The sequence below is a fragment of the Dasypus novemcinctus genome, chromosome X (genome assembly GCF_030445035.2).
Source record: "Dasypus novemcinctus isolate mDasNov1 chromosome X, mDasNov1.1.hap2, whole genome shotgun sequence".
Classification (NCBI taxonomy): Eukaryota; Metazoa; Chordata; class Mammalia; order Cingulata; family Dasypodidae; genus Dasypus; species Dasypus novemcinctus.
The window spans coordinates 88,868,302-88,888,072 of NC_080704.1; the positions used below are offsets into that span (position 1 = coordinate 88,868,302).

At 40.3% G+C, this 19,771-nt stretch overlaps 1 pseudogene; it reads right to left on the minus strand.

Annotated features, from left to right (window-relative positions):
* Nucleotides 1-12,521: 12,521 nt before the first annotated feature.
* On the minus strand, nucleotides 12,522-15,761 carry LOC101426452 (transcription intermediary factor 1-alpha pseudogene; annotated as a pseudogene).
* Nucleotides 15,762-19,771: the final 4,010 nt, after the last annotated feature.

Genomic DNA, 19,771 nt, shown 5'->3' on the forward strand with positions numbered 1-19,771 from the left:
ACACAACTAGGCTTAACTGACTAGAAACTTCCCATAGGGCCTTAGTCAGAGGGTTCCAGCTGGAAGCCAAAAAGCAGTAAACATGCTGAAGATGAACCAAGTCTTACAGACTCTCAATGAAAGTCCTGCTCAATTCTATGAGTGACTATGTAAGGCGTTTCATGTATACATGCCCTTTAACCCAGATACTCCTGAAAGCCAAACAATGGTCATTACAGCATTCATTGCCCAATCACAGGCTGACAGCCAAAGAAAGCTACAGAAGTTAGACGGGTTTGCTGGTATGAACATTTCCCAGCTCATGGAGGTAGCCACCAAGGTTTATGTGTACTCCTATGTAGAAATGAGGAGGGAGGAAAATTGGAAAATGAAAAAAAAAGCAGACCTTCTTGCAGCAGCAATAGTCAAAAGAAGCAACCCCATGTCAAGGAAAGTAAATTGGGATGTCCCTGCCCCAAGGAGGGGTAGCCCATCCCTAGGGTGAAATCAGGGTACATACTGCAAGGAAGAAGGGCACTGGAAGCAGGAGTGCCCCAACAGGCCACTCGACCCTGTCTGCCCCAAGAAGGTGGCCAAAGCATTAGACAAGAGAGTAAATGGGGCATCGCAAACTAAACACTGGTGTTGCAAAAGTTTGGAAGGAAAACCTTCATATCAGCTCATCAGATTTGCAGCAATAGAGAGCTCTGATGAGGACTATCAGGATAGACCAAGATCCTATTCTCTCAGTCCTGCAGGGCCTATGGTCAGAGTCTGAATTGGAGGCCACACCATTTACATGATTCTCGACCCTGGGGCTCAACACTCTGTAATGACCTGGCCAGTCAGGCCATTATCAAAAAGACAAGCCACTATTGTAGGGGCAACTGGTAAAAGCACCCAGCAGCCCTTCCTCCAAGCCAGGACCTGTAAATTTGGGGGTAAAGAAGGCACTCCCGAGTTCCTGTGTCTCCTGGAATGGCCGGTCCCCCTCCTGGGTCTGGACCTGCTGTCTAAAATACAAGCTCAGTTTACCTTTAACACCACAGGCCAATTCACACTAACACCTGGACCACCAAAACCTCCAATGGTGGCATTAACCCACCCTCTGCAGGAAGAATGGAAACTCTTCTGTTTCAGCCAAGCTGGCCAATCTATTGCCACACAGCTTCCCTTTAAAGATGTACCCAAAGTTTGGGCAGAAAGCAACCCAAAGGGGATAGCACACACCATTCCTCAAATTATTGTTGAAATAAAATCCACAGCAGGCCCAGTAAGCATAAAGCAATATCCTGTTCCATGTGAAGTGCAAGAAAAAATCCGGTTACATATTCAGAGTTTGCTGAATGAAGGGGTACTAAAACTGTGTTAGCTTCCATGGAGTACCCCACTCTTCCCAGTTAAAAAGGCTGATAGGGACTACTGCCTTGTCCAGGACTTGGGAGCAGTCAACTCAGAGGCAGTGACCTTGCACCCAGAGGTCTGTCCCCAACCCTTCTACGTTTCTCAGCTTGATACCCTCATTGCAGTCTTCTTTTCACGTCTGCATCTCAAAGATGCCTTCATCTGCATTTGAATAGCAATCCAGAATCAACTGATCTTCACCTTTACCTGGGACAATCCGAGCTCCAGTAAAAAGCAACAGCTAATCTGGTCATGGTTCTCTCAGGGATTCAAAAATGCGCCCACTATTTTTGGACAATTCCAGGCCAACGATCTCAAGTCCTTTAAACAAGAAAATCATAAGTGTTTGTTCATTTATTTATTTATTTATTATTGTATTCTTTGCAGATACATAGATCATGAAAAACGTTACATTAAAAACATAAAAGGTTCCCACATTCCCCACCCCCCAACCCCCACTCCTCCAACATTAGCAAACTCTTTCATCATTTTGGCACATTCATTGCATTTGCTGAATACATTTTGGAGCACTGCTTCACTGCATGGATTATAGTTTACATTGTAGTTAACAATCTCTCCCAGTACATTCAGTGGGTTATGAGAAGACATGTAATATCCAACATATGAATCTGCAACAACATTTAGGACAACTCCAAGTTCTAAAAATGCCCCCACTTCACATCTCTTCTTCTTTCTCCCTACCCTGAGCAACTACCATGGCCACTTTCTTCCATTACTAGTTTCTTCCATTACTAGTCACAATAGTTCTATAGAAGAATACCAGTAAGTCCACTCTAATCCATATTTTACTCCTCCTTCCTGTGGACCCTGGGATGGTGATATCCACTCCATCTCTACATTGAGAGGGGGCTTAGATCCCATATGATTGATGGATGCAATTCTCCTGCTTGCAGTTGTAGGCTTTGTTCCCTGGTATGGTGGTTGCCCATCTTCACTTTCCTGTTAGCTGGTAAATGTATAAAAGTCTGTAGGCTAAAATGTGAAACACAATGTAAGCCATAATGTAACTAAAAATTTAGAAAATGATACATTCTAAAATATAAACCATAATGTAAACTACAATGGAACCATTTTTGATAGCTATGTTTCAGTATCTGTACATCAGCTGCAGCAAATATAACATGAACATGTAAAAAGATCATTGCTAGGGAAGGGGGAAAAGGGTTTGATGTTGGATATATGGGCATCCCTTATATTGTATATGTAACTTTACTGTGATCTAAAACTTTTTTGAAGGCAATATTAAAAATTGAAAAAATGCATGTAGACACTGAGGAATAATTGAAATAAATTATTTTGCCACTGTACATACAGAGCAACACCTATTACAGTGATGAAAGGCAAAATATCTAAAGCAAAGTTGTATGATATTTTTCATTTTTTAGTACCCCAATTTATTTTTACTTTATTTTAGTTTTTCTATATTAGTATGTGTTCTATTTCTAAACCTTGAGCCATAATTGTTGTTCCCCCAATATGTAGATGACTTCATTCTCAGAATTCCCACCTACCAAAACTGTGCTAGTGGAACCCATGCCCTCTTAAAATATCTTCAACAAAAGGGTTAACAGGTGTCTAAAAAGAAAGCCCAAATGTGCCTACCTCAGGTCAAGTATATAGGTTATAAAATAGAACATGGGCTCCGTGAATTAGGACCTGAAAGGAAAGAAGCAATCTGTAGCCTTCCTGAGTCCAGCACTCACTGAAAGTTGTGAGAATTCCTTGGAGTGACTGGATTCTGCCACAATTGGATCCCCAATTTTGGAGTCCTTATGTGTCCTTTGTATGAAGCCACAAATAGGGGACATCTTGAAACCCTGCTCTAGGAGAGCCCACAGAAAGTTGCTTTAACCACTCTCAAGTGGGCCCTGATGGAAGCACTGAGCATTGGGCTTCCAGATCTCAGTAAATCATTCTACCTCTATGTCCATAATCACCAGGTCATTGCAGTAGGAGTACTCTGTCAGTACCTGGGTTCCTGGCAAGGACCTGTAGCCTATCTATCCAAACAACTGGACACTGTAGCCCAAGGATGGTCCTTGTGCCTACAAGCTGTAGCTGCAGCAGGAATGTTAACACTAGAAGCCATGAAATTAAATCTTGGGCAGCCTATGATTGTTTGGGTTCTGCATGCAGTAGTCACAATCTTAGAAGCCAAAGGAACACACTGGCTTACTAACAGCTGCCTGGTTAAATACCAGACCCTATTATGTGAAAATCCATCTGTCCAACTGGAACTTGTAAAAACTCTGAATCCTGCTACTCTGCTATCTTTTGAGCTGGGGATCCAAAATGAGTTGGAGACATTGCAAGAGTTATATTCTAGCAGGCTGGTTCTCCAAGACCAGCCACTACCAAATTCCGATATGGAGTTCTTCACAGATGGGAGTAGCTTTGCTCGGGGCAGTGAACGATGAGTGGAATATGCTGTGGTGATCTCCAAAACCACAGTGGAAACACAGTGTCCCCCAGATAACACATCAGCACAAAAAGCCAAACTCATTGCCCTCATCCAACCCCTACAACTTGTGGCTGGAGCCAAGGTTAACATCTACACAGACTCCAAATATGCCTTCTTTACCCTGCATGTGCATGGAGACTTACAGAAACAAAAAGGACTCATTAACTCAGGAGTAAAGGACTTTTAATATGGCACACAGATTCTGGAACTACTAGAAGCATTTTGAGAGTCCACCAAAGTGGCCATGATGCACTGCAAGGGACACCAGATAAACCATAGCCCCATCACTCAAGGAAGTCAGAGGGCAGATGCTGATGCAAAGAGTCGCACAGGAAGGATCCTTATCTGAAGACCGGGCCACTGCTGTCATTCCCCAACCTCTTAAATTATCAGAAACTCCAGTATAAACAGTCTGCTTTCACCCTCCAGCCTCTGAATCACCAGGGCCCCACAATATACTCAATCTGAGAAAGAGTGAACTCTCTGAGAGTGGGACACAAGAAGCAAATTGGTGGTGGACATTGCCTGATCACAGAATAGTCGTGCCTCAAATATTAGCCACAACTGTAGTTCAGGACTACCACAAAAGCACACACTTGGGAAAAACCCATCTTAAAGAAGTGTTAGAAAGATTCTTCTGCATCCCAAGTGTAGCTACAATCACCCATACTGTATGCCAGCAGTGCATGACATGTGCAAAGAATAACCCTCACCTGGGACCCACGGGAGCCCCAGGAGTCCAATGAATCAGTAATATGCCCCTCAAAGATCTAATAGTTGATTTCACTGAAATGCCTCAATCTGGAAGCTACAAATACCTCCGAGGCCTCATTTGCACCTTTTCCACTTGGGTAGAAGCCTTCCCCACTCAGACCAAAGATGCTAAAGAAGTGGCCAAAGTTCTGCTCAGGAAAATAATTCCTCAATATGGGATACCCCTCTCAATTGGCTCCAACAACGGACCTGCCTTCATTTCTGAAATCATACAGAAGATTGCCAAAGCACTGCACATTCAATGGAAACTGCACATCGCTTACCGTCCTCAAGGCTAAGTGAAAGTAGAATGAATGAATCATACATTAAAGACTCATATTGCCAAGATTTGCCAAGACTCTGGACTAACATGGGTGCAAATGCTCCCAAGTGCCCTTCTCCAAATTTGAACCAGCCCAAGCCAAAAATTAGGCCTAACCCCTTATGAAATCTTCTTTGGGAGTCCCCTCCTTAATCCAAAATATAGAAAGTGACTTCAGAGAAAGAGGAAGCATACCAATAGCTCAGCAAATGATCAGCTTAGGAAAAACCCTACAAACCTTCATTACTGGGTCCAAGAAATGGCTCTCATTAGCTTAAGCAGCTCCATACACCCATACCAAATGGCAGGTGTAGTTTGGGTCAAAGACTGGAAATCAGCTCCACTAACCTCTTGATGGTGAGTACCCTATCTTGTCATTTTATCCTCCCCCACTGCAGTTAAATTAGCTGAAACCACACCATGGATATACCATAGCCAGGTCAAATGAACTGCCCCAGAGTTCTGGATCTGTATTTCAGAAACCCACAACTCAACCAAACTCATCTTACAAAAAAAAATGCTGAGCCCTGCTCCAGTTACACCCTGGAAGCTGACTGGTCCAAGCCAAAGGTTGAGGATACAACATCGAGCTCTGCTCCAATTCCTCCCCAGAATCTGATTGGTCTATGTCCAGTCAAAGAGTATGAATCTGGTTTAATCCAAGTTACACTGTCCCTTCTGTTATTTTCCCTACTCCTAGCCCTGACCCTTCCCTGGTCCCACGTTGGCAACACATAGTGTGAGCCATGTATGCAAGAAGTGAGAATGGGGGCCCATGCCAATACTACATTAATATATCATAGCCATTACACCTGCAAGGGCCATATAACCACCTGCCAGTTTCAGGGAATCTCCTATAGTGTCTGTAATGTATGTGGCCAAATAAACTGCTTTGACCCCAAGCCCCCAATAGTCTCCCATCAATGGGAAATAAGAGCATCTAATCAAGATGGGGAGCTACTTAACTCCACCCCAGTCACTAGCCAGAACCAATGAGTGTCCTTCCTATTTGATGCATATTAGGTCATAGACTCCAGGATACCATGGAAAATTGACTGTGGAGGGCTTAGCTGTAAGCAGGAATATATTTATAATGATAAGTATTTGTGCACTCTAGAAATGCAAAGTTCAGCCCAAGGGGACAGCTGCTGGTGCAAATACCTAGGTGCATACTAACTGTCCCTACTGGTCCTGTGTCACCTGGGACATAGACACAACTAGACAAACTGCCATCCTCACCAAAGGAACAGCCCCAACGCACTGTCCATGAAGTCAATGTAATCCCTTAAACCCCACCATCCTTAACCCTGAATCCTGGCAGACCTAGAGAGTCCAAATGGGCCTCTGTATTGATAATAAAGGAATATACCCAGGAGTCTACATCTGGGTTAAGTATTGGGAACACCCACTTACAAATAAAGCCCACTCTGTGTTCTACTCTTTCAATGAAGAAATGGAAAAACATTTTTCCATTCTGCAAGTAGCAAAAAAAACCTCTTTATAAACCTAGCTGAGGTAGTAAGGGCATCCTTCAATGTCTCCTCATGCTATGTATGTGCAGGTACCAATATGGGAGACCAATGGCCCTGGGAAACTAGAGAATACAAGTATAGCCAACGATATAACAAAACTGGCCATCCCCCAAAATGGTATGTGACCCTTGCAAACCTCTGTCATAGGAAAATATTGCACTTCAAGGGTATGCATAAACTTCTCTATATCTGTTGGAAAACTAACATGTACAGGGGGAGGATTCCAAGATCATATCACCAATACAATGGAGCCTTGGGGAACATGGAATGAATTTAACCTCATTCTCATAAATCATACTTTCCCCAAATTAATCACAGTGTGGAACTCTACCACAAAGGGCACCTTTATTGCCCCAAATGGTCTATACTGGATTTGTGGGAAAGTCACATTCTGAGAACTTCCCCCAAATTGGTGAGGTACTTGTATGCATGGCACAATGAAACCCTCCTTCTTCCTCATTCCCTTAGCAGAAGAAAAAGAGCAGAGCCAACCAGGGTATCAAAATATAAGAGAAAATAGGGTTCTTCTTACCTGGGCAGATGATAAATGACTCCCTGAGTGCATAGTCCAGTACTATGTACCAGCAACTTGGGCAGAGGTTGGTATGTGAGATTATCAAACCTCTATCTATAAGCTAAACTGAATCATCCACTTAGAATGGTAGAAATAATAACTAACAAATGGTAGAAATAATAACTAATGAATGCTCTGACCTTACTAGTCCAACAGTAAACCAAATTCAGAAATGCGATCTATCAAAACCATCTCACCCTAGACTATCTCCTTGCAGCTAAAGTGGGAGTTTGTGGAAAGTTCAATCTCTCTAATTGCTGCCTTAAGCTAGACAGCACTGGAAAATTTACCAATGAAATTACAAACAAAATGGTAAAAATTTCTCATGTTCCAGTGTAAACATGGAATTGTTGGAATTTAAGTAATCCTTTTGGAAATTGGCAGTCAATAGTAGAAAATTTCAAACTTCTATGGGAATAATTGCCTTCCTCATAGGAAGATGCACCATACTCCCTTGGCTCTTCCCCTTCATTGAAAGCAGAATACATGCCCTAATAAATAGTATAGTGACAAGCAAACATCGGCCAATATCATGGCTCTACATACATATCAGTCAGTCCAGAGAGACTCTAATACTGATGCCAAAGCCTAACAACGTTAAGCAGTTATCAAAAGGGGGAAATAACATGGCCTGTGCATGAATTCCAATATACCTAATTCTATATCCAAGTTTGCCTAGTTTCTCGAAAGCCAATGAAGTAATATAGGCTCTACAGGCTTTGAATATTCAGGAAGGATGCAGACTGAATGTGTATTTGAACTTACATTCCAGACAGAATGTGGGCGATATGTTAATTCAAGTTTACCTGGCATGTGGGTGATATGTAAATCCAAATCTACCTGTATCCAAAAAAAACCCTAAAACTCAAAGAAACTAACAAAGAAAATCCTTTTTGCATAAAAACACTACTTGAACCCTTCTTCTACATCCTCTGCATAAAAGGGATCTAGAAATACTATGCAGGGCTCAGGTTTTCTGGACAGAAGTCCAACGAGCATGGCTGGCTGTTAATAAATCTTCCTTCTCAGAGATTTCTCACATCCTGACCTTCAATATCATGACCACCGACTTTTCTCTGCTACTACACTATGGGTGCCATGCCCATTATTCTAGGAAGAATGAAGAAGTAATTTTTAGTCAAATCATCTTGTGCTCCAAAGTCCAAGTCTGACTAAAACATTTACTACTCCAAATAATTTGGAAATGATGCTCTGGTCTCAGCATCCTGAGAATGTAATCGAAAACCTTGAAAATGCACATTCCTGTGTCCAACCTAGGTCTCAGGGGAGGCCTGAAAATTCTGAAGTTCAGACCAAAGCACCCAGAATGGACTGGTGAGAGATATTAGGAGCAGTCGCCTGAAATCAAAATGCCTGAGAGAAATCTCAGGAGAAATTTGGCTGCCCTCTGAATAGAAGAGCCCAAAGCATGCGGGCTGTTCAGAGTTTACTATTTTGTTTCTCAGCACCTTTATATTCCTGGATCTGAGACTGACTGCACTATTACTCAGATGGAAGCTCCTGAGATAAATCTCAGGGAACATTTGTCTGCTCTCTAAGTTGAAGCACCCAAAGCTTCAATTCTGGGGGACATTCAGAGTTACTTTTCTGGTTCCTTCAACCCAAGGAATCACAGAGACCCTACCATTGGGTGTTTCCAGGACCATTTTGGACTTGAGAGATAGACTGAATAGATCGGATAACTTTCAAACCAAATATTGCTCCTTCTTGGAGAAGAGACAAAAAAATTCTTCGTCTTCCTAGATATGTCTTAAAAGCAGTACTGTCTGGTAGTTTCCCAGTTAGACCAGCCATCAAAAGGCCATTAAGTGATTAGAGATCAATTGTTCTAGTTAATAGGTCTTGGGTCTCTGAGGCAATAACTTCCTCTCTAGAAAAGACATTTTCAGTTTTACAATTTTTAAGACATTCCAAAGCATTTTAATACAAACCTGTAAAGAGAAATTCAGTAGTAGTAAGTAGGAAGGTAAAACATGGGTAAAGGTTAATTATGGATGGAGCCCTGGCTCGTGAACCCCCTGGGAAAGAGAACTCCCACAGCATTCATTTTGACCCTTGCTACTGCTTCCTTCCCACCTCATCTCAGACCAGGTAGCCAAGTTTTGTTGATCGGAAGGTGGGACTGCAAAGATCTGGATCCATGGAGAGGTGCAAGCCCCCAGCTCTGAATCATTGCTACTGCCAAAGAAGAGAGAAGGCAGGAAAAGACACTTGAGGCCAGGCCTAAGAATAAAGCCAATGACTGCTAAAGGGCTTGAAAAAGCAGCTTCACAGCACCTAGAGCTTGGCTGGAGGACCTCTGTCTAGGCAGGGCCCTGCTCTGAGCCCCTGCCTTGTGCCCGGTCCTCCTGGCTGAGGTCAGGACTGACAAGTCTGGTTTGTGGTGCAGATGTAGAGAGTTCCTGCACCCTGACATCTTTCCACCCAGGATTACATCCTGTGGGGTTCATAGGTGAACCTGTTAAAAAAGGATAAACAAAGTAAGGCATTAAACAGGTTGTAGGCCACAATTTCACTCACCAATAACTTCTTGGCTGGCAAAATATGTTGCCAGAGTTTGTCTAGGTCCTTGGCTAAACTGCAAGAAAAGAATTTCAAGAGCATGGCACATTGATTAGGTCAGTAGTTTATTAAGGTAGGGAGGGAAGAGAAATGGGAGGAAATAACAGATCATGGGTCCCAGGTAGAGAGGAAGCAGCAGAAGAGTGATAAAGTGGGTTGATTTACAGATTACAATTCAATATTACAGATTAAAAATGCCCAGGTTTTACTTGTTTGTTGATCCAGGTGGAGTAAAGATGCTGGAAAAAGGCACAAACAGGCACAGGGACAGGACAAAGTCAAAGGAGAACAAAAGGCCTTTGTTCTTGCTTCTTTTTTTTTGTCTTTATTTGATATTTTAATGCTACAGTCAAAAAATATGAGGTCCACATATACCTCTCACCCCCCTCAACCCACTCCTCCTCCCATAACAACAACCTCCTCCATCATCGTGAGACATTCATTGCACTTGGTGAATACATATCTGAGCAACACTGCACCTCATGGTCAATGGTCCACATCATAGCCCACACTGTCTTCCAGTCCACCCGGTGGGCCATGGGAGGACATACAATATCCGGTAACTATCCCTGCAGCACCACCCAGAACAACTCCAAGTCCCGAAAGTGCCCCCACATCACATCTCTTGCCCCCACTCCCTACCCCCAGCAGCCACCATGGCCACTTTCTCCACACCAAGGCCACATTTTCTTCGATTACTAATGACAATAATTCATGAAGAGAATATCAGTAAGTCCACTCTAATCCAAACTCTATTCCTCCATCCTGTGGACCTTAGAATGGTTGTGTCCACTCCACATCCATATCAAGAGGGAGCTTAGATTCCACATGAATGATGGATGCAATTCTCCTGCTTTCAGTTGTAGCCACTCTTGGCTCCCTGGTGTGGTGGTTGACCTTCTTCAGCTCCAGGTTAGCTGAGTGGGATAAGTCCAATAAAACAGCATGTAGAATTTGCACGTCTGTTGAGGCTCAGGTCCTGGCTATCACATGGTCAGTCCAGAGATTCAGACCCCCTGGGTATACATTAAACCCCAGCACCAGCTACAGTACCGGTAAAAATAACAGGACAGACTTATGGACAAAGATCACATCTAAGTCCAGCTCCATCACACAGAAACACAAACTCCAAAGTAGGGCCAACTGACATGGCACTGAACTCCATTTGCCATGACCACAGAATCTATTGGTCTCTGTAGCCCTCAGAAGAACCAATACCTGAGATTGTATCTACTTTATCTGTCTCTGGAACTCTGCTCAGTTGTGCATAAGGGAAACCCCTCTGATAACCTCCCAGCTCTTTTTTGGAGACTCATAGCCATATAAACTCATTTGTCCTTTCCATTTCCCCCTTTGATTTAGGTCAAAAAGCATTTTTAACTCCTGGTATTATATGTAGACTGAGATATTCTGCTGGTCCGACTTGACCCTTTTATTTAAGGTCATTTTCTAGTTACATTGTCAGCTGGTACTTGGAAGTAATCCCTCAGTGCCAGGGAGGCTCATTCCCAGGAGTCATGTCCCATGCTGGGGGGAAGGCAACACCTTTACATGCTGAGTTTGGCTTCGAGACTGGCCACATTTGAGCAACATGGAGGCTCTCAGGAGGTAACTCTTAGGCACCCTGCAGCTTAAAAACAACAAATAAGGGAGTTCTGAGTTCCTATCCAGGGGAGCTCTATCACAGTCCCTAAAGGAACAGCAACAATCCCCCAAGTGCTATGGCAAAGACCAAAAAAGGAGGAAGGTCCAAAAATGAGCCCTTGATACTAATGACTATGCTTGTGAGCTTGTGCACCTGAAATAAGAACAATGGTGCTTTTTAAACCATTAATTATTCTGCCCCTTTGATAATGACATGGGAGGAAATTCAGCTGTTTGCTCTTTTGACTGATTATCCCACCCATCTATTTCCAAGGATGGTCCAATAATAAGGCCCCTTGGCAATATCCAGGGCTTCTCCTGGCTTCTGAAAGAAATCTCATTCCACATGACAGTTCTCTTGAAAGGCTTCCAGCAACCATCTTGGGGATATTGAAGCTTATGTGGACTATTTGTCAGGTTCCAGATACATCTATTGATTTCCTATTTAGCCTGCTTCAGGGCGAGTTGATTCTTGTAGCTCCTTACTCTGCTGCCATCTTGGCTTAACCCCCAACTAGTTGATTTCTTATTTCATTTTTGTTTTTGTTTTGTTTTGATAGGTAACTAATTACAAACCAAGATTACCTAAGCCATTCATGTGTGGTCCAACTTTGTGTTTATTTATACACTGGGAAATATAAGTTCAATTATCTGTTATTCTACAATGTAAAAATTTCAGCATTTTCATTCAGATGGAAAATAAAATCAGGAAAAATGCAAACACTTCAATTACATTATTACAATGAGATAAGTAGCTTGAAGCTCATGGTACTATCACAAAAATTACAAGCTACAAAAGTGCAGTAAGGAAAAAATAATTTAAGCACAACTATATCTCCAGTAGGTTAAATTACTTAAACAGTTAATTTAACTATCCGAGCATGTTATTAGCAAGTAGTTAAATTACAGTGTGCAATGATTCTATCACATTATAAACATATTATTGTTTCCTTTTAAGAGCACATTCTCAAATTCTCTATGTACACTATGAATATTTCACAATAGAAGAAACTAAAAGCTGGGTTGTTCCACATATTAGAGTATACATGAATCAGAAATTGATAAAGCAAATCTGAAATTATACTAATGGAAAAACACTTAAGTATATTTTTTTTACTGAACGTAAAACTAAAATAAAAGACTGTTATAAATTTACATTGTGCTTACATTCTGAAAATCACCAGACAGGGGGGCACTTACTCTGATATTCTTTTTTTTTTAATTTTTTTTATTTATTTATTATTTTTTTGTTTTCCTGATTTTTCTTTAATACAGTTGCCATCTTACATGATATACTATTAGGTGCTGCCTTAATAGCACCTAATCTACCCTTTTGTTGTACCAGTTGGCATCCTGGGATAGATCATCACTCATGTTCACAAGGTACTGCTCTTAAGCAGTACAGTATACCTAACTCATATGGTTGGGTCATAATTAATGGGTAATGGTATTAATTTTCTAAAAATGGATTAACACACACATTCAAACCACATTAAATTTTCAACTTAGAGTCCATGTGAAGTCTATTTCCTTTCTACAGTAGCTACCACTCCAGACTTGTTTTGATATCCAAGAAGTGGGAAGAATATCTTTTTATTTTGCTATTGAGGCTTCTTTCATTTTCTTTTCTCTTTCTTTATAAGCAGTTAAAAGAAATGAGTTATTAAGGAAATAAAAGCCTAGGAAACATGAAAAGCTTTAGATAGAGTGGTCACAGATTCTTCCTTGTAATATTACTGACAAAATGTTTTTTAGAAAACAAAAAAAAATCTAAAAACCAGCACATGCCAATGGTGCTGCTTATTTAAGCAGCTGGCGTTCCTCAATGCTTTTGACACGTTTCTTCGGGGGCTGTACAAAGTCATCATCTGAATCGTCACTAAATTTATTATCTTCTGATTCATTCCTGAATTCTAGTTTAGGAAACCTTTTTTCTAGATAAAGATTCTTTAGAAGTTCTTCAAAATAGTTTTCAAGTTTTATACCAGCATTGGCTACTTCTGAATCAGGCTCATTGAATTCAGCACAATTTTGAAAGATCAATCTAAAATCAGCTACAAAGTCTTCAGGCTTTGTATACATGGAATAATCTTCTTGTAGTCTTTTCTTGATGGTTGACAAGTCCATTGGATTTTTAATTATTTTGTAATAATCAGGCACAGTTAGAGGAACTGGGTCTTGAAAAGCCAGGCTCATTTCATGGCAATAAAGAAATAAAAGTAGCCGTTCACACCTTTTATCTACTGGTGTTAATTTAAAAAGGCCTTCAGTTTTCTTTTTTTCTGAGTCGTGAGTGGGAGCATCACAATCATATTCAACTTCTGGTTTAGATAAGTCTCGGCAGAAAGTGCAAATCCATTCTCCACTTGGAAAATTTGTCAATGTGGGCACATGACAAGAAAGATGGAATACTTTGGGACATTTTTCACAGCACAAGAGTTCCCCTCCATTCTGACAAACTGCACACCAGTCTTCATTGGGGTCATCCTCTTTTCTTGTGTCTCCAACATGAAGTGGTGACTTCTGGGAAGCATCTAGCCACTCAGACTTTCCATTTGAGGAATTTTCCTGGTGAAGTCCAGGTTGATCGCCTGTGCTGTCTGGAGCATCTGATCTTAACACAGTCTCCTCAGAAGTAGAGCCCTGATTGCTATTTAAGAGCAGGGAAGTGAGTATGCTTCTTGGATAATTCGTATTTTGAGGTCTAGATTCTTCATCTGATTCTTGTTTCACTATAACAACAGGAAAATCATAATTTTCTGGTGGTCCACTGTTTTCTTGTTTTATTCGGATGGGTTCCAACATGACCACTGGGACTTTGTGTGTAGAATCAGCCCCTGTTGGTTTGCTAGAAGAGCCAGAGCTTCCTCGGCTCCCAACGCTGGAGGCACTAGGTGAACGTATTGGGGGATGTACACTAGTCAGAGTCACAGGTCCTGCAAAGCCTGGAGATGGCACTGATGAATTTGGTGACTGGACAGTTCTGTTTGAGGGTGGTCTTGACTGGCCATGATCTAAGCTAGTATCCTTCCTCACAATATTGTCCAGCATAATAGTACTTGAACAATCAATATCTGGAAGAGAAGGAAGATTATAAGAACCCCCCACTGGTGAGCTCAAATCAATCATAGGTGAACCAAAAGTCTTTCCATCATATCCTGCTGCACTAGTAATGGTGGGACTGGAAGGAGTAGAGGATGTGCTGTTGGCAGTTGACGGGGCAGCTTGTCCACTGCTGATCTGCCACTGTTTTATGGCTTGCTGAGCCAAGAACGCCATCTGTAGGGGGTTGGGCTTTATTGCTTGTCGTGGTATGTTCTGGTTTGCTGGATATCTCAGTTGTTGAGGATGAGGAGGAAGAACTGGTCCATTGGGTTTGGGGCTGTGATTTTGAAAATTTATCAAACGTGGAGGGGGTTGCTGTTGCTGCATATGCTGGAGTCGTAATTGAGCTAGGCTGATCTGTGTTGGAAACTTGGATAACTGGTTTGAAGATAAACCACCTGGTGGCTGTGAATTCTGTTCCACGACAGGATTCTGCTTTGGCATTTGTGGCTGACTCTCTTTATCCTCGATTACTAAAGAACCTAAATTGATAATATTTTGAGCCCAGAAACCAGGATCACAATGAAATTGAATGGTATTGTTGGTTGCTGGGAGGCATCACACCTTGCTCGAAGGAGGTGCCGTAATCGATATGTAATCAGTCGTTTGCTATAAAGTAATGCTGTACTGCTGCCGCTGGAAACTGCCCATTTAGAAAAATGCATGACATGCTCCAACTGTTTAGAAAGTCCAGCCACTTCTTGCTGTTGCTGCATAAATTTCATGTGATGGTCCTTTGCAAGGCTCTCTAGCTGATGCAGTAGAGCTTTTCCTTTTTTATTTATTTCTACCATCAGTGTAAATATAGCAACTTTAATATCCTGTTCCACTTGCTTTTGATTTTGATTTACTTCAATTATTCTGTTTTGGATCTGATTTCCTGTGAATTTTATGTATTTTGTTTTTTTCCATCAGTTTAGTGATTAGTGTGTCTATGATAACTTTCTGAATCTGAAAAGCTTCTTCTATAAATTGGTATCTATGCTCTTTATGTTCTAGTAATTGGCAGTCCCGACATGTTAGTTTATCACATGTTTCACAGTAAAGCTTCAGCTGTTCCTTTTTATGAAAGGGACAAAACACTGGTCGCTGGCTGGTCACACCAACTGCCTCTGCAGATACTTCTTCTTTTTGTCTTACAGTATGGTCTTTTGTGAACTTCACCCTCTGATGAGCTCTGATGCAAGTTTTGCAGAGCCATTCAACACACTCTACACAAAACCCATTAGCTTCTGCATTGTCTTCACAGCTTGTACATACCTGATTAGACTTTTCTACTGTACTGCTGGGAACCTCAGTAGTGTCCTTCACAAAGAAATTATCTATGATGTGTCTTTCTGCACATTCTTGGCTGCAAACTGGACAGCGAATGACTCCAACATGTCACCGCCGCTGACACAGACCCTCCTCCACTCTGATATTCTTTCAACAGCTGGGGAATAGGTGGCAGGAGAAGGGATGGGCAATATAATAACAATGGAAAAAAAGTCGAAGTTTAGGATCATTACCTTATTTTCTCTTGGACATACAAACTCTGGAGGCTAAACCAAACAAAATGGAGTTTGCATCTCTTCAAACTCAGTTTAAGATCCAAAGGGAAGATTGCCATGCCTCCTTAAAACTTTAAATGCACATTTAGGGAGCAATTTATTTGAGGTAACTGTTATTCTTACTTAGATAACTCTTTTAAATAGTCATTTACCAGATAGAGAAACACATCCATCCTTATCCACTGGAATAACTGAGTGTTAGGAGCCACTTTTCTTAAGATTGGTGGGACTGAAGAATTGTGATCTGGCTTCTTTCAGACTTTCTCATGGCCGGACTAATGTGGGAACACTGGAGCCTAACTTCATCTCTCCTCAGTGTCCATCTGTTTTCCCCACTAACATGTATCTTCTGTTTTCCATGTCTTTGGTACACTGTACAATCCCACATGTGAGTATTATGTTGTCCATTCTTTCACAGTAAATTATTAAACAATAACTGGAGCTCAAGAAACATGCAAAGTCTAGCTATAGGATTCTGCCTGGGTGTATGGGTCCATCTGGCGATTGAGGTCACAGAGAGAAGAGAAATACCCTGTGAGGTATAACAAGTTGCCTTTGGTAAATGGAAGCAAAGAAGTATAAAAGTTGGCATTCCAGCAAAGTTCAGATAATATAGGGTACCAAAAGTTTTATTTTATACCAAGCACATATACTAAACCTGTGATGTTTTCAATTCAACAGAAAATAAGTTGAAAGTGGATTCCGAGTGTCAAAATTACACACACAGAACATAGGCATTTTTCTGCCTTATAGGCAGAGGTAACACAGGTCTTTTGCCATTGCCTTACTTGGTGGATTTGTGAAAGTCCCTTCTCTATTGGCTTACCTTTTGCCATCTGTAACATGAGGAGGGGGGACTAAATGATCTTGGGCCCCCTACAACTCTGACAGTCTCTGATCACATCTAGGTTCACAAAATCAAAGAATCCTGCACTATCATTTTATTGCTTCTAAGGAGCTATTATGACATAGATAATTCAAATGATCTAACCCCTCCATCTCCCTGCTGCTTCTCAAAATATGATTTCAAAACCCAATATGCCTATTTAGGGTTTTATAGCTACAGTATGATAATTAAAAGCAGCCATACACTTGTCTATCTCCCTAGAATTTACTTTTGCCTCAGCTCCCTACATCTGATAGAATCTAGTACAAATGTCTTAGCACTCAAAAGTGCTTTTCCAGTCCTTTTGCTTTTCCCTAAATTACTCCACTCAACCCTCATTATCACTAAAATATTTCTGACTTTTCCCACCTCTGCTCCTATTATCTCCCCTATCCTGGCTTATTATTTAGATCCTTGTTAATTCTTCAAACCTACCATATTGGCAGTGATATCAGGACAATGAGTAAGGTCCTCTGAAAATCCTCTCATCCTTAAAAGCAATGATAATATTAGAAATTGCCACGGTGAACCTTTTCAGAACTCTGGAAATTTAAAAAAGGCTTGCAATAATCTCAAAAAGGAGGAAGTGAAGGCTAAAGCAGATGTGTAAACTTCCTGCTTGAATGTTGAAGGAATGCCTCAACATATAGCCAGAGCTCCTTCCCAGCTGTTGGGAGATTTATTGGCTTTGGGTATTTAAGAAAATCTCTGTCCACTCATTAGGTAAACACTAAACTAACTAAATGGATACTTCAGTGGACATAAGCTAAAAAGCGTGTAGATTTTCAAAATATTTCAGAAGAATTGCTAGAAAAACAATAACAACAACAAATGGCAACAACATCAAACCCTGGAAAGAAGACGATCTAGAAGAAAGAAATTGTCCCGGAGGAAACCCAGATGTTGTAATTACTAGATAAAAATTTAAATAAGCTATTTTACATGTGTTTAAAGGACTGAAGGAAAACTTGACTGAAGAACTAATGGAAAACATGAGAATGATGCCATACAAAACTTTACAGAAATAAAAATGTGTTATAATTATTACATTAAATCTAACTTGGCATTGCATTCTTATAATTTGTAATTTCTTTCCATCATTTTTCTATTTTTTTACAACTTTACAATAAAGGAATTTTAACAGCTAAAAAAGCCATTGAATATGCACTTCGAATAGATCGTATGGTATATGAATATATCTCAATAAAAGTGCATAATAAACAAATAAATAATTGTGCAATAATAGAAATAGTAGCTATGTACAGCAGGGGAAACAGAGACTGAGAGGTGCGAAATTTTTTGTGAGTTTGTTTATTATTATTATTGAAATAATGAAAGTGTTTTAATAATGATTGAGCCAATGTATGCACAACTATGTGATTTTACCAAATACAATTGATTGTACATTTTAGATAAATTGTATTCTTCATTAATAGGTATCAATAAAATTGGTTTTTAAAAAGTATGGTTGTTCATCATCATCTTCTTCTTAGTTGTCCTGAGTGTGTCCAATAAACTGAAGAGTAGGTGTTACAATTCTGTTGAGATTCAGGGCCCAGATGTCTCTTGGATGTGCACCTATCAACTGTAGTACCAATGACCATCTCAAGGAACAGAAAGAGTCTGCAACTACAATGAAGATCGTCCCATCCATTTGTCCTATGGAATCTAAATTCCCTCTCATTAAAGGTGCAGTGAGCCTCACCATCCCAGAATCCTCAGGATTTGAGAATGAACAATTGATTTGAGTAGATTTACTGGTATTCTACTATGGACTTATTGTGATGATAGCAATGGAAGAATTTACATCATGGATGTGGAGGCAGCATCCACTGAGGTTCTGAAGAAAAGGAGAGGGTAAAATAGGTGTAATATGGGGGCATTTTTGGAAATTGGGAATTGTCTTGAATGACATTACAATGACAGATATAGGCCATTATATATCTTGCCATAACTTACAAAATTATGTGGGAGAGAGTGTAAACTACAATGTAAAGTATAATTCATGCTTAGTGGCAGTGCTCCAAAATGTGTTCATCAATTGAAACAAATGTACCACTCTAATGAAGGATGGTGTTAATTTAGGAAGATGTGGGAGAGCTAGGGAGCAGGGTATGTAAGGATCCCCTATATTTTTTATGTAACATGTATGTAATCTAAGTATCTTTTTTAAAATACAGATTTAAAAAAGCATTATAAGGGAATACTATTAAAAATATTAATAGCATCAAACTATCATTTAAATGGGAAAATTTCCAGTAATACATAAATTACCAAGACTAAATCAGAAAGAAATTGATAATCATGACAACTCATAATGTCAGCATAATGGAGATCAGCTGCATTCACAAAAGATAAAACTAAGGGTCTAGGAACTAAATTCATCTAAAATTGCCACTTCCTTAACCATTATCAGTCTGGGACTAGATACATGGCTTTCTGAGTCCAAAGGCATCATTCTTTTTTCTTTTTTATGGACTCTTGTGTACACATGCCAGTGTGCAAAAGCATTACATAAAAAGTGGGAATTGACATAAGTTTGCTCATCTTTTATTTTGTCAAATAAAGAGGTCATAAAATGACAAAATTTTGTCTACTAATACCAAAAACTAGAAAGAATATACAGGCAGGAGAAAAAAATAGACTTTTAAGTTAATTTATACTTTTTACTTTATAAAATGCTTACAAATTTGTCCTGATTTTTCTTGTTTTTCATTGATTGATAAATTCTTCCTCATGGATAGTGATTTGTCATCTACTTCTGGATGACAGCTAGCTTCATGCTTGAGGAAGACTTGCCTTGTATTTCCTAGGTGTAATGTTAATTGGAGCCTTTTTATCCATCCTGAATTCAGTTAACAATAGTGTTCTCATCTCTCCAATTCATTGACCTTAATGTGGTAAATCATGTTCTTGTTTCAAGGTAAAAGCATATTTTAAGTGAAAGAGACCTAACA